The following is an 18,464-nucleotide window of genomic DNA, read 5'->3' on the forward strand; positions in this document are numbered from 1 at the left end:
ACTGAAGAAACCACAGGTTACCACCCCGGCTAAGGGATGTCTGAATGGCTGGTCACTTCAGCAGTGCTGATCATGTCTCTTATTTAAGCTCTTGTGGGAGCTCTTTGCAGGGCATTGAATCTGCCGTGGGTACCTGAGACCTGCCATCATGGCTCTGGTCCTGCTTGTATGTTGTCATAACAAATTACAGCTACCGAAAACTTCATCTGTCTCCCTGGATGCAATTGAAGCGAAAGTACCTTGTTAAATATTCAAATTATAGTGATGTAAAGCTTGGTTAAAATGTTTTATTTTGAAATTGACATGCAATGGCTAGTCAGTGGGGTGAACTAAGGACAGAGAGACCCCGATGGGAACAGCAGTCAGACTTTTTCCCCGTGGTTTTTAATTGATTTTTTTTTTTTAAATCTTGATCTTCACAGTTCTTACATCAGCCCCACTGGAAGCTTGGCACTAATTTTTCTTTATGCCATCAGTCTCATTCATGTTTTGGTTTGTCCTCACAACTGACTGATCCCCTTTCCTTGCCTCTGCTCCTCTCTTGTGCCAGTCCATCGATGGGGCCCAGTTTGGAGCTTGGCCCCACAGGAGAATGGGGTTTCAAAACACTTGACAATGGTTAAGCAGCTGGTGCGCTATGAACTCTGGTTGTACACGTACTTTAATTGACTCCCGGTGATGTTGTGCTGCCTGTCTGTTGTATCTATCTGTTGTCTCATCTTATGCTTGGACCAGAAGCTGTTTGTGGCATGCACTGTGTGTGTGTGTGTGTGTGTGTGTGTGTGTCTGTATACGAACGCGTGTGCAGTGCATTGGAGACCTAATCCCTTACTGCGGCCTCTTGGTGCTACCATAATACAAATAAAAAACCATTTTCTGTGCCAAGTGTTTATGTAGGATATGGCTCTTAAAGCAAAGTTCTGATCTAAAGAGTGCACCTTGGTGCTGTTCACATCTGCTCACGGTGTGCCTGGCTACTAAGCTGAGGAAAGCCAGGTTTTATTGCACCCTGTCTACTGTAACTCCAGGGGAGTGAACGGGATTCTCTTCTGCCTAGTGCGCAGCATCATCAGCTCAGTTCCAGCGGTGGCTTCGTTTGCTGTTGGTTGTGATATATGGGTACGGGAAGGAGAGCCTGATTTTCGGCTCTTGGGCTGAGCGGCAGTGCAATAGATGCATCGTCTTTCGACTTGCCAAAGGAGAGAATTTTAATATCGAAGTGAGGGAGGGACAAATTACTATGAAACAAGGATATGTCCTTTTGGCATTCAGTTTCATGACCACGACTGCACTGAGCCTGGGAAAGCCGGAACTATGGCCCCAATTCAACAAACTGTGTGTGTGTGTGTGTGTGTGTGTGTGTGTGTGTGTGTAAGTCCCATGGGACTGCAGCATGTGCTTACAGTTAAGCGTGTGCTTTACGTTCTTTAATGAATCAGGGTCTGTTTGTCTTTGAAATTTTGTCTCTCCCCTGCTTCTACTCCCGCTTGGACACCTTCACCCCCTATTTGAATGGGCACCTCCAAGTTTCTTCTATTGGCCTTCTTTTTGAGTGCTGGACTCTGTATTTTGTTCATCTTCTTAAGTCAGGTTCCATCTTGGTTCTGGGGTGGGGAAGGCTGAGCTGGAGGCAAGGTTGCCGCCACCTTTTCCAGTTTTGTCCTTTGTCCAGGACACACTCATTTACACACACTGTCATTTTGCTGGTCCCACGTTATTTTCAGGAGAATAAAATGATCCTGGGCATGGGATTTCCCGTATAGACTTAGCAGAGTCTTGCTAAATTTGTGTTGGGTTGTGGCCCTACCTGGTTTATGCCAATAGTTTAATCCTTGCTGGATCCCATAGTAATTCCCAGTCCTGGGGATAAAGTCCCAGAACAAGGACTCTGTGGTGGAGTAGATTCCTGGTTGAACAATGTGTGCAGAGTATGAATCCACGATGAAATGAAATACACAGTTTCCTTGGGTTACCTCTGACATAGGTAGCTCTGTTGTTGCTCCCACAAGATGTGGAGGAGACAAAGCCTGTGTTTCTGATGTGGTTTACCTGAGAATTTTGGATAGACCTGTCCTTGGGGACAAATGGCTGTTGCAATTCCTTTTGTGTAGGGAGGTGTCTGAAGGAGAGCTCGGGGCATCATTCCGTCACTGTGAGCATATTTCAGCCCACATGCTCCCGGAGAAGAGGTTTGAAAGGGGCACAGCAGGTACTGTATGTTCCTGGGCTGGGAGAGAATTCAGAATAACATGGGAAGCTGGTAACGCTGACCCTTGGCCATGTGTGAGTATTTTGAAAATAATATCTAATAGAACACGACACTGTGCCACTCCAGCGAGATCATGCTCTACGTGCCCTAGAGAGATGGGAGTCTTTGGTTTTGTTTATAGGTTTTATGGTGGAGGAGACCTGTGAAAATGTCTGGTTTGCTGTGTAGAGAGGCTGAATATGCATGAGAAATGCTTCCCGCTATGCTGGCTGGGAAAGAAAGCAGGACTTAAGTTTGCTGAATTTCAGAAGTGTGCACACACTTGTGAATATCTGGCTCCCAATAACATGCTCTTGAATGTTTTTCAGAGGTTTTTTTTGGTAATGTGTGTGTGTGTGAACTTTGAAAATACATTATTTGGCTTATAAACCTTAGATCTGGAATGGAGCACTTTCGTATGTAAAAAACCCACACGACCACACCACACCTGCTAACATATGAAATCGATATACAGGGATATGTAGAAGGAAAACTAGACATACACTTTTAAATACCACTGAAATCCATGGGACTAGGAGAGATTTTGGGGTAACAGTCTCCAGATTGATGGCTCTGGAATCTGAGATCCTCTTTCTATCTACAGAACAGGTTCAGCATTGTCAATACTTTGTGGGAAAAATAGGGACAATTGGCATTTGCCATGGGAAAAATACTATTGTAGTAAAATGTTAGTATATCACTAAAGGAAATCTTGCCATTGAGTTTTTGCAGAAGCTATGGTATTTACTACCATGTTAATATACTGTAATGAAGCTGTATTAAAATAGTATAGTGAAGTCATAGTGACTGACCATGGTATCTGTGTACGTAACATAAGAACGGCCGTACTGGGTCAGACCAAAGGTCCATCCAGCCCAGTATCCTGTCTGCTGACCGTGGCCAATGCCAGGTGCCCCAGAGGGAGTGAAACTAGCAGGGAATGATCAAGTGATCTCTCTCCTGCCATCCATCTCCACCCTCTGACAAACAGAGGCTGGGGACATCATTCCTTACCCATCCTGGCTAATAGCCATTAACAGACTTAACCTCCATGAATTTATCCAATTCTCTTTTAAATGCTGTTATAGTCCTACCTTCACAACCTCCTCAGGCAAGGAGTTCCACAGGTTGACTGTGCGCTGTGTGAAGAACTTTCTTTTATTTGTTTTAAACCTGCTGCCCATTTCATTTGGTGGCCCCTTGTTCTTATATTATGGGAACAAGTAAATAACTTTTCCTTATCCACTTTCTCCACATCACTCATGATTTTATAGACCTCTATCATATCCCCCCTTCGTCTCCTCTTTTCCAAGCCGAAAAGTCCTAGCCCCTTCAATCTCTCTTCATATGGGACCTGATCCAAACCCCTAATCATTTTAGTTGCCCTTCTCTGAACCTTTTCTAGTGCCAGTATATCTTTTTTGAGGTGAGGAGACCACATCTGTACACAGTATTCAAGATGTGGTCGTACCATCGATTTATATAAGGGCAATAAGATACTCTCCATCTTACTCTCTCTCCCCTTTTTAGTGATTCCTAACATCCTGTCTGCTTTTTTGACCGCCACTGCAGAGTGTAGAAACTCTGCTGTTGTTTAGCAACATTCAAACACACAGTGTATGTGACGATGTGGTGTAATATTTACTCTAGTCAATAGCACTAAGCTGCTGAGGCATGTGCGATGGAGCACACTGTAACTAGTGTAACATACACTGCAATACTGTACTGAAACCTACAGTTAGAAACACAGGCGCTGATAGAAACTCCATTGAAGTCAAGGGAGAGATTTACACCGATATCATTGGGCTTTACTTTGGAGACGTAAAGCAGTGCCAATGTCATGCTACCCTTACTCCTGTGAGCCGTACCATTTAAACTGTAAGATGTGATTGTTAAATACTGTTTTATTTGCTGTGGTTTTACTACAGTAAAATGTCTCATCATAATCATACTGTGTGGCGTAGTATCTAGGTTATAAGACATCACACTATATAAAATGTATCTTAATTGACTAGTAATAATGGCGACTTTTCCCAATGAGTATTTTTCTGCTGTGGGATGCTGGTCTCTATGGGACTGCTCTGACCTTCCTTACTTTAGGAAAATTCCCACAGACTATGATAGGATAAGAAGTAGCCTATTAATTCATTCTCTTTTTTAGAGCAGTGATCAAGCTGCTAAAAGTGACTGTTCTGAATGTCACCTTGTCATCTCTTCTTATTTAAGTAGGATCATGAAAAAAACCCATATTCTTTAGTGTCCCCAAAATATGCTTTACAAATAAAAGGCAAGATCCCTGCCCCACAGGTCCTCCATTTTGATTTTAGATGTGACACAAACAAGGGTGACATGCGCTAGTGCAAGGGTGGTGGGGTGAGGAAGCAGACCCCAGTTCATCAAAGCCCTTAATCATGTGCCGAAGTCTCATTGTGCTCCTAAGAACTCCCGTGGTGGGATGTCCAACCTTGGTATTACGAAGGCACATAGACACACTTTGCCACCAGTTTCAAGGCAGCACCTAGTTTGCATATATGCAGTTACATAATTTTTAAATGAAAAATGTAATAGTGCTATTTCCTTGGTGTTACTTATTGTTGAATGTCAGCAGCCCCAAAACAACCTCAAAAACCTTGCAGTTGATCAGTTCTGCTTCCACTCTGCAGTTAAAGGGAAAGAACAGCTAAAAGCCACAGTTTAGGGCTTTTGTGGGCTGCATCCAGTTCCTCATATTGGTCAAAATTCACTGCCATTTGTTTCCAAGTCAGTGAGAAATTCCCTGTTGGGTGGAACGTGGTTGAGGGATGTGGCTGTTACTTAGCATTTTCAGGACAGTGCTGTATGTCTGTACAGCACTTCCAGACTGCAGAGAGCTATGTAAGTGCCATGTACTAATGTTCCCATTTTACAGGTGGGGGACATTGAGGCACAAACCCATGTTCCCAAAGAGAGTCAGTGCAGAGCCAGTTTAGACAAATTCCTGGCTCCCAGCCCTGTGCTCAGAGCTCTGGAGTTTGCTGTTTCTCTGAATGCTCTTCCCAGAGGTTTCTTTGCTGGTGGTATGGATGCTATTTCAGCACCAGCGCTCATTAATATTTTTCTCCTCTGTCTGGGGTTAGTGCTTCCTTTTTAGAAGCTTTCTCAATTTTTGAAGCCTTCCAAGGCCAAAATATGACAGAATGTTGCTTCTTGGTTGAGCATTGTGTTTTTACCCGTCTATTATGTTCTTTTGTTGTCTGCTTTTCATTCAGTGGATCACAGGCACCTGATGGGAAATAGTAGGGGAAAAGACCAAATCAAAACTTCCATCAAATTCCCTTCTTTTTAATGTTCTTCCCCGCATAAAAAGGTGACACATAATCAATTTTCCAGTGACCTCAGCTTTTCTGCTCAGCAGCCTTTTGCTTGCATGTCGTCATTTTCTAAGTGCAGATATCACTCTTGGGCTTTAAGTGTGCTTTTGAATGTGGTTGTTTAACAATACCTCTGCAGGATAACACTTCATCAGAGGTTCTGGGTGTATTTGACAAATACAAATTAACTAAGTCTCTTTATCTCCTTTTGCAAAGGTGTGATCCCCCTTTTACAGGTAGGTGAACTAAGGGATAGGAGCTAAGTGACTTGACCCAAGGCCACATTAGTGAATGAATGGCAGAGTTAGGAAGACCCAGAAGTTCTGACTTTTGCAAGACAGCACTCCCTTGTTTGCTGCTGAATTTGAAATTGCTGCAAATTTTTGCATGTTCCCCAGGATCCTTTGCTTTTGACTCTGACTCTTTCCTCTCCTCCTTTCTTTCACTTCTTTTCTGCCTTTTCATATTTTCTGTTGTCTTCATGATGGGCTGAGAAATGGAGTTACTCCTGGGGGAATGCTGCACCCCTGTGGGGGCACGGAATTCATACCTTCTGCAGATTTCTTGGCTCCCCCGCAGAAAAATGGGGGAGCCAAGAAATCTGTGGGGAATACACGCCCCTTCCGCGGCAGCCCGGGCGCATCTGCTGGGAGCAGCCAGCAGCAGAGAGCAGATCACCATGGCGGGAGGAGGTAGGCTAGGGGTGTGTGTGCACGTCCATGGAGAGAAGTTAAGGGAATATGGCTGGGCGCTTGCCTTCCTGTGAAGAGTGAGAGAAAGACACTCTGTTGCTGCATCCCAGGCTTGGAGGTGTAGGGCTCTTTGAAGCAGGCTCTGTCCCAGAGGCAGAGCAGAAATATAATAGGAAGGCTGCTAATGTTCCCACTGTTAGTTAATTGTCCCCATTCTTCCTCAATTAAGGCTCCTTTACCTTGCCAGAGTGGTATAAAGGAGCCTTATTGTAAATGACAGTAACAGAATCCTCAGCTAAGAAAGTCTATGTGCTTTCTCGCTTTTTCCAGTGCCACAGAGGCACAATGGGGTTAGATTACAGTTTAGAATCTCTTACTTATTCATTTAAAAAAAATGCAGGACAATGATTATTAAAACTCTGTGACTTTCATTTGGGAAAGTCTGAGCCATTTAAAGCAACATTCTACTTTACAGGTTTCAGAGTAGCAACTCTGTTAGTTTGTATCAGCAAAAAGAACAGGAGTGCTTGTGGTACCTTAGAGACTAACACATTTATTTGAGCATAAGCTTTTGTGGGCTACAGGCCCCTTCATCAGATGCATGAAGAAGTGGTCTGTAGCCCACAAAAGCTTATGCTCAAATAAATTTGTTAGTCTCTAAGGTGCCACAAGTGCTCCTGTTCTTTTTGAACAGTTATTGTGATTTCTTTTTCTGTATGGTAGTTTAAATAAATCACCAAAGTAAGTGAAACTGGTGTGATTATATTTCATTATTTTGACAAATAAAATATGCAGAATTTTGGATTTTTTGGCGCAGAATTTCCCCAGGAGTATGGAGTGCATGGCTGTAAATGGAGTGAACCAGAACATGAATTCTTTCCACTAATTTTCCTCTGTATTCTGTAACTCCATTGCACATTCTTTTGTAATTTCTCTTTTAATTTTAAAGAACTCTTTCATTTGAAGGCTTTCTGATTCAGACAATATTAATGTGAGTGTCTAATCTCTGCTGAATGAACTTAATTCTTTTTATAGGCAAGACCTTGCAAAGACCTTCCTATTTTCCTCACTGAATATGTATAAAACTTTAATATTAGCTCCATGAGTCTTGCAATGTAGTTTTATTTAAAGACGGGCGTGTATTTTTCATTCTGTTTTTGGGAAGGAGGTAAGGGAGAACTGTAGGGTGAGGGGATGGGGGCCAGGAATTAAGAGATCAAAAGAAATGTAGATGGTCTAAATTGTTCAAAACACCAAACAGAAAATGTGACTCTTTTCTCTATCTACTTATATGGCCTTTGTAAATGTTAATGATTCATCAGCACAATTCCCCTGGGAGATGTGATCTTTATTATCCCCGTTTTACAGATGGGGAACTGAGACAGTGCGAGTAAGGCCCTGATTGATTCATCCGTGCACTTAAACACATGCTTACGCCTCACTGAAATGAGTGGTGTTCAGCACAAGCTTATCGACGTTGCAGATCAGGGCCGGAGTGATTTGGCCGAGGTCATGCAAGACATGTCTGGCAAAGCCAGGAACTGAATCCTGGTTTGCTGAGCTCCTCTGCTTTAACCACAAAACCTTTCTTACGTCTTGTTTTCCTTTAAACTATGTAGAGATTTGTGTTTAGAGCGTGCTCTGCTAATTATATAGCCCTGACAGTCTGCTCAGTGCTGTCCCAAACATAGAGGATGAAAACATTCCCTGCCCAGTGGATCCTGCAATTGATGGTAGGCACGAGCCAAAACCCTCTTGTCTAATCTGAATCCCTTTGAATTTGGGAGTGAGTGGTGGTGAGTGCTGAATTCCTGGATTCAAACTCACTGCTTCCGTTTTGGTTCTAAGTTTCCCCCCTCACCAAAAGGGGTCTGTGTTTCAGTTCAGCTACAAATGAAATTGCACGAGATTTCAGCTGTTCAGAATGTCCTGAAACTCATGAGTACAGCTGCTTTTTTGTGAGACTGACACCATTCAAGTCCAAAATCACACAAGGTCTTGGCACAGTCGCTGTTGAACACAAGCACCTGGTGCAGATTCAGACACACAGAGTGTGCGCTGCTCATTTCTGAATGCAATGGTCTAATTGCAAGACAGAGTAAATTTTCCTTTGCTGAAATGCGCTTCTTTCTATGTTGGAATCAGTGAAATTCTTCTCAGAAGATATGGCTTTGCAGGATGGATTGGAGTATGGGGTGATCGTTTTCGATTGCTTTTATTAATAATTGCTACCATCTATCTTCCCATGACCATGCCCCATTGTTTCTGCGTTGAGACTAGGTAGACTGTCCCTCTCCCCCACAACTGGATAAATACGTCAGTAACAATGAAATTAACATTGCTCACTATGGTATTGCTCCTATGCACTTACTGTTCATTGCAATCTGTTTCCACTTGGGTTCCAGTCACATTAGGTAATAACACAATTGGCCCAAAACTAGACAGCTTCATGTTTGTGTGCTTGGATGTGTGGTTCATAACCAGACAGTCTCTCCTTCCCCCCAACCCTCTCACCTGGCACATTGGTAAAAGGCTGTATGAACTCACAAGTACTTTTTCTTCATTAGATGTCTGACAAGTCTTTATTAGCCTTTTCAGTGTTGTCCTCTGGATGCCAGCTGGGCATTGGTGCCTAGGTTACGTTTCTGAACTTACAAAGAGAAATATAAGCTCCTTCAGTTCCCCCTCCCTGTACACACGGGCTGCAAATTGAGGCTGGTAGAATTATTTCTCTCTTTACAAAGTAGCCTTTCATCTTTTTCAGTCCATAATATATATAATCAGACGGGTGGGTTTATTACATTTCTGTAGCTGTCAAATTTCTCTGATGATTAGAGTGAGGAAAATATGATCTCACAGTGAGATCTGTAAGGCTGCGGAATAATCTCCCCAGGGAGGTCATGGCCGCACCATAGCTTGAGTTATTGCAAACTGAACTTGCCTAAGCAGAGGGAATGGGACTGTCGGGAAAATTCCCATTCTGGTGTTTGGGTGGGATGGATTAGCTGACATCACAGGTCATGAGCCTCTGTTTCAGGTGCTTGCAATCCTGCTTGTTAACTGAGAGAGGAATTTCTCATTTTCAAGGAGTCTGCTGAATTCTGATGTGTGTTTGAGACACGTTTTCCTCCAAAATCGCACTGGCCCCAACCCTGCAAGCACTTAAGGCAGTGGTCCCCAACCTTTTTTGTCTGGCGGGCCCCAGATGACGAGCCACGGAGGACCATGGCGGCGGATGAGCATCCGCTGAAATGCTGCCGAGAAGCGGCAACGTCAGTAGGCGTCGCCGCTGAAATGTCGCTGACGAGCAGCAGCATCCAGAGGCATCGCTGCCGAAACGTCGCTGAAAATCGGCGGCGATGCCTCTGGATGACGGTGCTTGTTGGCGGCATTTCGGCCGGTGCTCGTCCGCCGGCCAGTACGCAGGCTCACTTAGACGCCCCGGTGGGTGCCATGGCGCCCGCGGGCACCGCGTTGGGGACCTCTGACTTAAAGTAAGGGATTCTCAAACGTGTGTACTGGTGATCCCTTTCACACAGCAAGCCTCTGAGTGCGACCCCCCCCCTATAAATTATTAAACACTTTTTTATATATTTAACCCCATTATAAATGCTGGAGGCAAAACAGGGTTTGTGATGGAGGCTCGCGACCCCCCACATATAATTACCTCGCGACTCCCTGAGGGGTCCCGACCCCCAGTTTGAGAGCCCCTGACTTAATATGAAATTTCTCTGTGTGGTTTGTAAAGGTTCATTGGCAACGTGATCTACCTGTCTTAGGTACTTAGAGGGGCCCTATCACAGCACCTCCCAGTCTTTATTGTATTTATCCTCACAACCCCACTGTGAGGTTTATCCCCATTTTTCAGATGTGAAACTGAGGCCCAGAGAGCCTTGCCCCGGGTCACACATGACGCATGGCAGAGCCAGGAATTGGACTTGGAGGGCTTCGTACCCACTGGACCATCCTCCTTCTCTTCCTGATATAGTATGTTACTGACATGAGCAGCAGCAGTTACGGGTGGTTCTAAGCACGTCAGTAGAAGGTATGCTAGACTGTTATATGCAGTGGTTAGGAGCAACATCTTGACCTGCGGGAGACTAATAATAGATTAATCATTTATTAATGATTTATGAATGAACCCTTAATACAAAGTGTGACCCAATTACCTCAAAAACACTGTCTGAATAGTCCAATTGAAATCCACTTACGCACCTGACCCAGTGATTCCTGCACTGGAGCCGAAGATCACAGATTATTGTCACAGCAGAAGACTCCTTGCCTTGTGGGTGAGGAGGCAAGTTCCACTGGGTGGATATTGCTGCGTATTACCTCTCTTGTGGTAGGATGTGAAATTCAGAGCTGGTTGATATTTTTCAAGTTTAAAGTTTTTTCGTTGGAAATTGCCCTTTTTGAAAACTAAATGTTGACTTTAAAAAAAAATAAGAAATGTTATATCCCAAGGGTAGGCAACCTATGGCACGCACGCCAAGGGTGGCACACAAGCCGATTTTCAGTGGCATTCACACTGCCACCGTCCAGGGGGCTCTGCATTTTAATTTAATTTTAAATGAAGCCTCTTAAACATTTTGAAAACCTTATTTACTTTACATACAACAATAGTTTAGTTATATAATATAGACTTATAGAAAGAGACCTTCTAAAAACGTTAAAATGTATGACTGGCACGTGAAACTTTAAATTAGAGTGAATAAATGAAGACTCGGCACAGCACTTCTGAAAGGTTGCCGACCCCTGTTATACCTCATCTTTCTCAAAATGGTTATCTACGTTTTTGCTTTACTGAACACTGGGATCTTGGTAAATGAAAAATTCCGATAATTTTTTGACTTTTAAAGCCTGTTTTGAAAATGTCCACTTTGAGGTCTCAAAATAGAAAAAAAACCAACACATTTTACAAACCTTTTTGCTCATTTCTCAAATAGCTCTGCCAGAAGCCCTAGGGGACTTCCTGCCCCGACTGTGTACATGCGTAAAAATGTTTCCTGCCCCAAACAGTTTGCAGTCTGTCATTTCTTTTTTAAGACAGAAAAAGCCAGTCATACTGCACTACTGTACAGTGTCTTTGTCCGAACCCTCATGTCTGTATGCCACAGAATCGGCTCTGCTTTCGAAGGCAGCTCATGTTTACTTCAGAGGGTTTCCTCCCATCCAGCAAATTCCTGGGTAGTCCAATAGTTCTGCACAGGCATGCGTTCTGGCTGGGTCAGCCCAGCTCTTCGTCTTTGGGAGGTAGATAAATGGAGTTCTGCATGGGGATCGTATGGAGCAACCGTAAAATCTCAGGTTAGTTTTGCACTTTGTCACTATGGAAGATCCAGTGGCACCATTTGTAACAATGTGGGTTTGCCCCGGTGTCTTAGGTTGAAAGTTTCCCCGCTTCCCAAAATGTTGTGTCATGTTCTGTTTGCCAGTTGACCATCTGACTGCTACCTTTACCCCAAGGGTGGCTGCATTTCAGTGGCAACCTTATTCCAGTACATGTATCGCAATAATGATTTGTGCTTCCTCTCATCATAGAATCTCAAGCTGCTTTGCTACAAGGCAGGTCAGTATTATTCCCAGGTGTTTTATAGAGGAGGAAACTGAGGTACAGAATGTAAGAGATTTTCCAAGTCAGTCAGAGGCTCCATGTGTTAGTTATGAGGCCATCCTATCCCTTTATACCGTATAAACCACTTTGAGATCTGATGGGCTCAAAGACCCTGTGTAATGTAAAGAGGCAGAAGTTCCAGTGGATTTATTTGTTCTTTGGAATTAGGGTTGGCAGAACGTGAGTTTTAATAATTTCAGCTGATAATATCAATGTTTATTTTACAGCATTTTAAATTGATTTACATTTTTGCAGCTGCAGGACATTTTTGGGGCAGGTCAGGCAAGGAGGGGATCTGACAATAATTATGTAATGGTCGTATACCAAAAGATTCGAAAATTGTCATCCCATGTCAAAATACACAAAATAAACATCCTTAACTCACACTCCACTAAGTTCTCAAGCAGCATGTTTCCTTCTTTGCCTGTCTGTACATTCTGATTATTAGCAATGGAAATATTTTATTAATCGGTTTGTGTGTGCGCGGGGTGAAATCGATGTCTACTAACATTTACTAATAAAATCCAATCCTTCCAGCGGGTGAAGTGATAAGCACAAGATGAAAAATTACCCCAAATGCAATAATTAAAGTTAACTCTCCTCTCGGCGTCTTGATTTCATTTTATTATTTTGAAAAATGCTCATTTATAGTTGCCCAGAAGAGTTCCATATGTCTCTGTTTGTTAGGGCCAGTGGAGCTATGCTGAAAGAACAGCTGCATCAGTCCCATTATAGCTCACAAGCACTGCTGTCTAATTCATTGCCGTTACAAAAAGGCTCCTAAAATTATTTTGAACAGTTAACCCCAGAGCTGTCTGCTTCTATTACGTTCATGTCGAAAGTGGCCTCATATTTTGTGAATAGGCTGCCATTAAATTCAGCATCTCCTGCCACTCCCTCCCTACACCTCATATCCCCTCCTGTCTCAGTTGCATATTGCAGACTTTTTAAGAGAAATAAGGCAGCAGTTTTCTTTCTCTGGAGATCACACGTGAAATATCAGAAAATAACCCCATTTATGGTGTTTATCATCCCTGGAGGAGACGCTTTCTTGGATAACTTCTTGTAGACACTGGGTAAATCTTAACCTCCATGATGTTTAGGAGAGCTCTTTGTGCGTTTCATGTCTGAAGGCAGTGGTTGTGTACAGAGGCTTAGGGTTGATTGAAATGTCGGATCTGTGTCTTGCCGCGCAGTGATTTCCTTGGGGGAACTGGTGGAGTACCCCATTGCTGGGGACACTTCCATGTCCACTGGACGAAGCATTGCAGGAAGCACCCAAGGGAGCACTCCTTGAACTATCCGTGTGGAAAGGGAGGCATGTATTGAAGCAGACTAGATGCAAACCACTAGGTCCTCTCTGGTTTGGATGATGTTTTCCCTCCCCCCGTTCTTGTAATGACGGAACAAATCTGATTAATGCTCTTCTGGTCTCTGGTGTCATGGTCCAGAGGGGGAGGCTTGGATTATCCTGCTGTGGTTATGCCCATTGTAGAGTTGGCAGATCGGCTGTTGAAGAGCTGGGCGTGGGGGAAGTATTATTATTATTATTTGTGTTACTGTAATGCAGTGATAGATGCCGCATGCTGCCTAAAATAATTTCCATTTATTATCCATTAATCTCCTTTGGCTCCCGGGTCTGCTGTAATATTAGACAGCCATGTAAAAATCCTGACTCCTTAGCTGTAAGAGTGTGTTTTACCAGGCGGTGTTTGTGCCTCTTCCCCATTGGTTTGCTGGGAGGAAATAAACACCGCAAGATCTTATTTTTCAGAGCAGTGGCTCGCACTAGGAGGTGTTAGTTCGCCTACCGGTTTATGGACGAGGCAAGAAGACAGCCATCGTTGCAGTACGAACGATTACTCAGCAGACATAGTGGGTAATGATTAGAACAGGGGAAATGGAGGCAGGACTCCTGGGTTCCAGGCTGGACCCCTGACTATTCTGGGCAAGACACTTAGCCACTTTGTGCCTCAGTTTCCCCCATCTCATATGGGGATAATACTTGCCACATAGTGATTTAATGAGGATTAGTGAATGTTTAGAGCTTCCTGAAACTGTTAAGCCCCATGTAAAAGCAGTGTCTGTTACTTCTCTCACCCATTGTCTGGGGGTCTGGGGAGTCAGCAGCAGCAGCAGTGCAAGGGCAGAAAGCATCTCTCCTTACAAGAGAGGTCATGGGGCTCTTCTTGTTCTCTGGATGTTTTTTCTCTGCTCCTTCCCTCCCTCTGTCCGCCTTCAGCTTTGCATCCACTGTCAGACTGTTAGAGCATGAATAGGTCCCAGCGAGAAAAGAAAATGGAACTGGTTTGGATCAGTGTCTCCTGGGAGAGAACTAAAGAAACAGCAGCGGGAACAGCAATAGGAGTCCGTTATAACAGTAATAAAAGGGAAAGGGGGTTCTACGGGTCTCTGCACTAGGAAATGAGGATCTGACCCTAGCAGAATCCACCTTGATTGTTCCCTGCCTGTCCTGAAATTCCCTTCCTCAGTGAGCTCATCATGATACTAGTTTTGTTTGACAGCCCAGCAAAAACTTGATGCTGTCTCTGTCTTTTGTATTTAATGGACTTATATTCATCAGCCCATGGGCAGCCATTCCTGACCTGGCATTAGTTTTACCCATCCTCATATTTTCATGCCTGCACTGTAGGGTGTCTTTTGCTGTGGCTGGAGTGTCATGTCGGTCAGGGCTGGAGCTGAGAATGGGGAAAAGGGTTAAAAGCAAGAATCTGTTTTAAGTCGGACGCTCAAGATCTCAGATAAGCAAGTGGGAGCTGTCATGCTCATGGTCCGACTACTGCAATGTTGTGTGTCAGACAGGGGCCAAGATTGGCCGCTGCACATGTAGCCGGACCCGTCTGCAGCACACCCACTTGTGCAATGCCATGCCAAGGGGCAGGGAGGGATTTTGTGATCATCTGATGTTCTTGGCCCATTGAGTATACTTGTGAGAGTAGCTGCATGGAAGTGTGTATGGGATTGTTGAAGTAGCTGGCTAGAATACCCAACAAAATTGTCTACAAAGTTGCACTTGTGTGCATGTGGTTGCATGGCTCATTTAGGTGCGCACACATTGTGTGTGTGCACGTACATGCAAATAAGGTATGTTTATATGTCTGTGTTCAATTAAGTGCCTAATTGGCCATGTGCTTGCAACAAATGCCAGCTCTGGGTGTACTCATGCTCAGGACCTGATCCTGAGCCATTTGAAATTAATTGAAGGAGACCTCCAAGCTCTCCTTTGCCATGACACCTGCAAAAAACATGACAACGGTTAGGTTGTTGCTGTGCAGAGACCACTGCCTATCATGCTTACCAATACCGTCTCATTGTTTTCCTGTACTCCCCTGTTTGTGTGTATCCATCTCTTGTCTCATACTTAGATTGTAAACTGTTTGGGACGGGGATTGTCATTTTGTGCAGCGTCTGAACAGTGCGTAGCACAGTGACCCAGGCACCCCTTGATGCCAGCTGGCAGAGGACAGGGCTTGCGTAGGATTTGACAGGCAGCCCCTGAGTTGGGTGTATGTGTAATAGTTCCCTGAAGGGTGGCATGTGAGGGGTCTACTGGGAGCCAGTCTCCACTGGTATGAACCATTGCAAAATGAGTGTGTGGATACTATTTAAGGAGCTATGTGTCTATGTTAAAATTATGTTCTTAGGAGTTCAAGCAGGTAACCACACCTGGGAAACGTTCCTGGGATGCCCTGGTACCCCGCTGCCCTTAGCGTGAGCAAATCTTGTCTGTCCCTGCTCTGCCTCCCTGAATCTGCAAGCCGCTGGCAGCAGAAGGAGACCTCCAAGGCCTCTGCAGGCCTCGCTCTCTTTGTACGGGCACCGATGGGCACACGCTGACCAGCGGATATTTGGAGCGTTGCCTCCAGTGTCCAGCCCTTTATTCACTGGACACTCAGAATTACCAGACCTGCTGTTCTAAAACTAACAGTAAATATCAGCTTGTAAGATTCACACATGACCACCACGGCACTGAAATATAGTGAAAACGAGAATAAGTTTATTATCAAAGACTAGAGAATCAAGTAATGTTAAGTAATAGAATCATAGAATCATAGAATTTAAGATCAGAAGGGACCATTATGATCATCTAGTCTGACCTCCTGCAAGATGCAGGCCACATAAGCCGATCCACCCACTCCTGAACTAATTCTCTCCCTTGACTCTGCTGTTGAATGCTCCAAATCATGATTTAAAGACTTCAAGTAGCAGATAATCCACCAGCAAGCGACCCCTGCCCCATGCTTCGGAGGAAGGCGAAAAACCACCAGGGCCACTGCCAATCTACCCTGGAGGAAAATTCCTTCCCGACCCCAAATATGGCGATCAGCTGAACCCCGAGCATGCGGGCAAGACTCTCCAGCCAGACCCTCTGGAAAAGGCTAACAATATCCCAACATTGACCCTTTGTACTAATTACCAGTGTGGCACGTTATTGACCTATTGACTAAACCCGTTATCCTATCATTATCATATAATAATATTGGAAACAACTGGTTACATATAAAACAAAACCATAACACACTTTATAGCGACTAAATTTAACTAAAAGGTTAATCTCCTGTCTAGAGAAGCTTATCTTTAGCAGAAAGGGATCTGGGGGTCATAGTGGATCATAAGCTAAATATGAGTCAACAGTGTAACGCTGTTGCAAAAAAAGCAAACATCATTCTGGGATGTATTAGCAGGAGTGTTGTAAGCAAGACACGAGAAGTAATTCTTCCGCTCTACTCCACGCTGATTAGGCCTCAGTATTGTGTCCAGTTCTGGGCGCCAGATTTCAGGAAAGATGTGGACAAATTGGAGACAGTCCAGAGAAGAGCATAAAAAATGATGAAAGGTCTAGAAAACATGACCGATGAGGGAAGATTGAAAAAACTGGGTTTGTTTAGTGTGGAGAAGCGAAGACTGAGAGGGACGTGGTAACAGTTTTCAAGTACATAAAAGGTTGTTACAAGGAGGAGGGAGAAAAATTGTTCTTCTTAATCTTTGAGGATAGGACAAGAAGCAATGAGCTTAAATTGCAGCAAGGGAGATTTAGGTTGGACATTAGGACAAACTTCCTAACTGTCAGAGTGGTTAAGCACTGGAATAAATTGCCTGGGGAGGTGGGGGAATCTCCATCATTGGGGATTTTTTAAGAGCAGGTTGGACAAACACCTGTCAGGGATGGTCTATATAATGCGTGTTACGATTTTGTTTCCTATGTGACCATTTGTTTCCAGTACTTCTACTTGCTGTTACTTGAATCTCTGTTCTTTGTTAGATAAACGTGTGTGTGGTTTCACTGTAAACGTATTGGTGTTGTGTGTTCAGTGCAGTGGTGGTCTGAGGTGAAACTGGTAAGCCCTGTTTCTTGAGACGCAGAGAATCCGTGAATGTGGCAAGAGTCCAGTGGAACAGGGCTGGACAGTCCAGGGAGATACTCGGAAGGTGTGAGGATTGGATTGTGCCTATAGCTAACCTGTAGATAGTGGGGCCTCCAGGCCCAGAGGGGAGTGCTTGTGTTGCCTGTGGGTGGTGGAGTTGGGGAGCTGACCCCACCCGGGACGTACAAGGCTCCCAGGTGGTAGCAAAGTGCTTCACAACCCTAGGTACTTCTGGCAAGCATCAGCGGTCGTGGTCCATGTCGAGGGCTATTATCAACATCATCATCCTATTCCCATTACATCTCTGGTGTTTAGGGCAGCAATGAAGCTCCTCCACTCCCGTCTGTTTCTGGCAAGTCTTTCAGCGATTCCTCAGCGGTGCCCCAGGTTTTTCAGCTCGGCTTCCACAGCTCTTCGCCATGTTTTCAGGCAGCCTCATTTTTGCTTGCCTTCAGGTGTCCCTCTGATTGCTACTCTGGTTATGGAATCAGTTTCCATCCGAAGCACATGGCCAATCCATCTCCAGTGCTTCCTGGCAATGATGGTGTTCGGATCCTCTTGGCTGCACTGTGTCAATAGATCTTGGTTTGAGATTGTTCCAGGCCAAAAGATATGGAGGATATTTCTGAGGCAGGTTGTATGGAATGAAGACAGTTTGGACATGTCATACTTTCTCATTTCCCCAGCATTCTGCACTATGAAGTAGTATTGAAAGTACGCAGCTCTGATAAATCTTGAGTTTGGTTGAGGGCAACTAGGTGCTATGGAAGTACAAATAATAAATAATAACAATAACCCATTGACTTCAGTAGGCTTTGGATGAGGCCTTGAGTGCATACAAATGGATGCATGCCATTGCACATGGCTAAATGTGAAAGTTTGGCTCCAAATATATTCCTGAGACGCAATCTGCTTAATTTTCCAGCCAAATGATAGTGCTGATCACTGCGTTCCTTTTATGGTCAATTTCTGCTGTTCTTAGAGGGAGCGATGATTCGCTAGTGCCTAGAACATACACTCATTGAGGAAAGCATGGCCGAGACCCCCAAATATGGAGGAATTGAAAAGTCATTGATAATAAGCAAATGAATGGTTTATTTGGATGCGAGTATAGTGCCTTTTTCAAGATTCAAAATGCTTTAAAGAATTACAAATTTGTATACAGGTATGGCT

At 44.2% G+C, this 18,464-nt stretch overlaps 1 protein-coding gene across 9 annotated transcripts in view; it reads left to right on the plus strand.

Moving 5' to 3' along the window:
• TSNARE1 (t-SNARE domain containing 1) overlaps nt 1-18,464 on the plus strand; it is a 673,885-nt gene that overhangs the window by 107,291 nt on the left and 548,130 nt on the right. Inside the window, exon 1 of one of the 9 annotated variants that reach the window (XM_045004923.1) lies at nt 10,222-10,335. The exons of the other annotated variants lie outside the window; for them this stretch is intronic. The gene's annotated coding sequence lies outside the window, so the exon portion shown is untranslated. Of the gene's footprint in view, nt 1-10,221; nt 10,336-18,464 lie in introns of those variants that run through there. 9 annotated transcript variants of the gene reach the window in all.

This window comes from Mauremys mutica, chromosome 2, assembly GCF_020497125.1.
Source record: "Mauremys mutica isolate MM-2020 ecotype Southern chromosome 2, ASM2049712v1, whole genome shotgun sequence".
Lineage (NCBI taxonomy): Eukaryota > Metazoa > Chordata > Testudines > Geoemydidae > Mauremys > Mauremys mutica.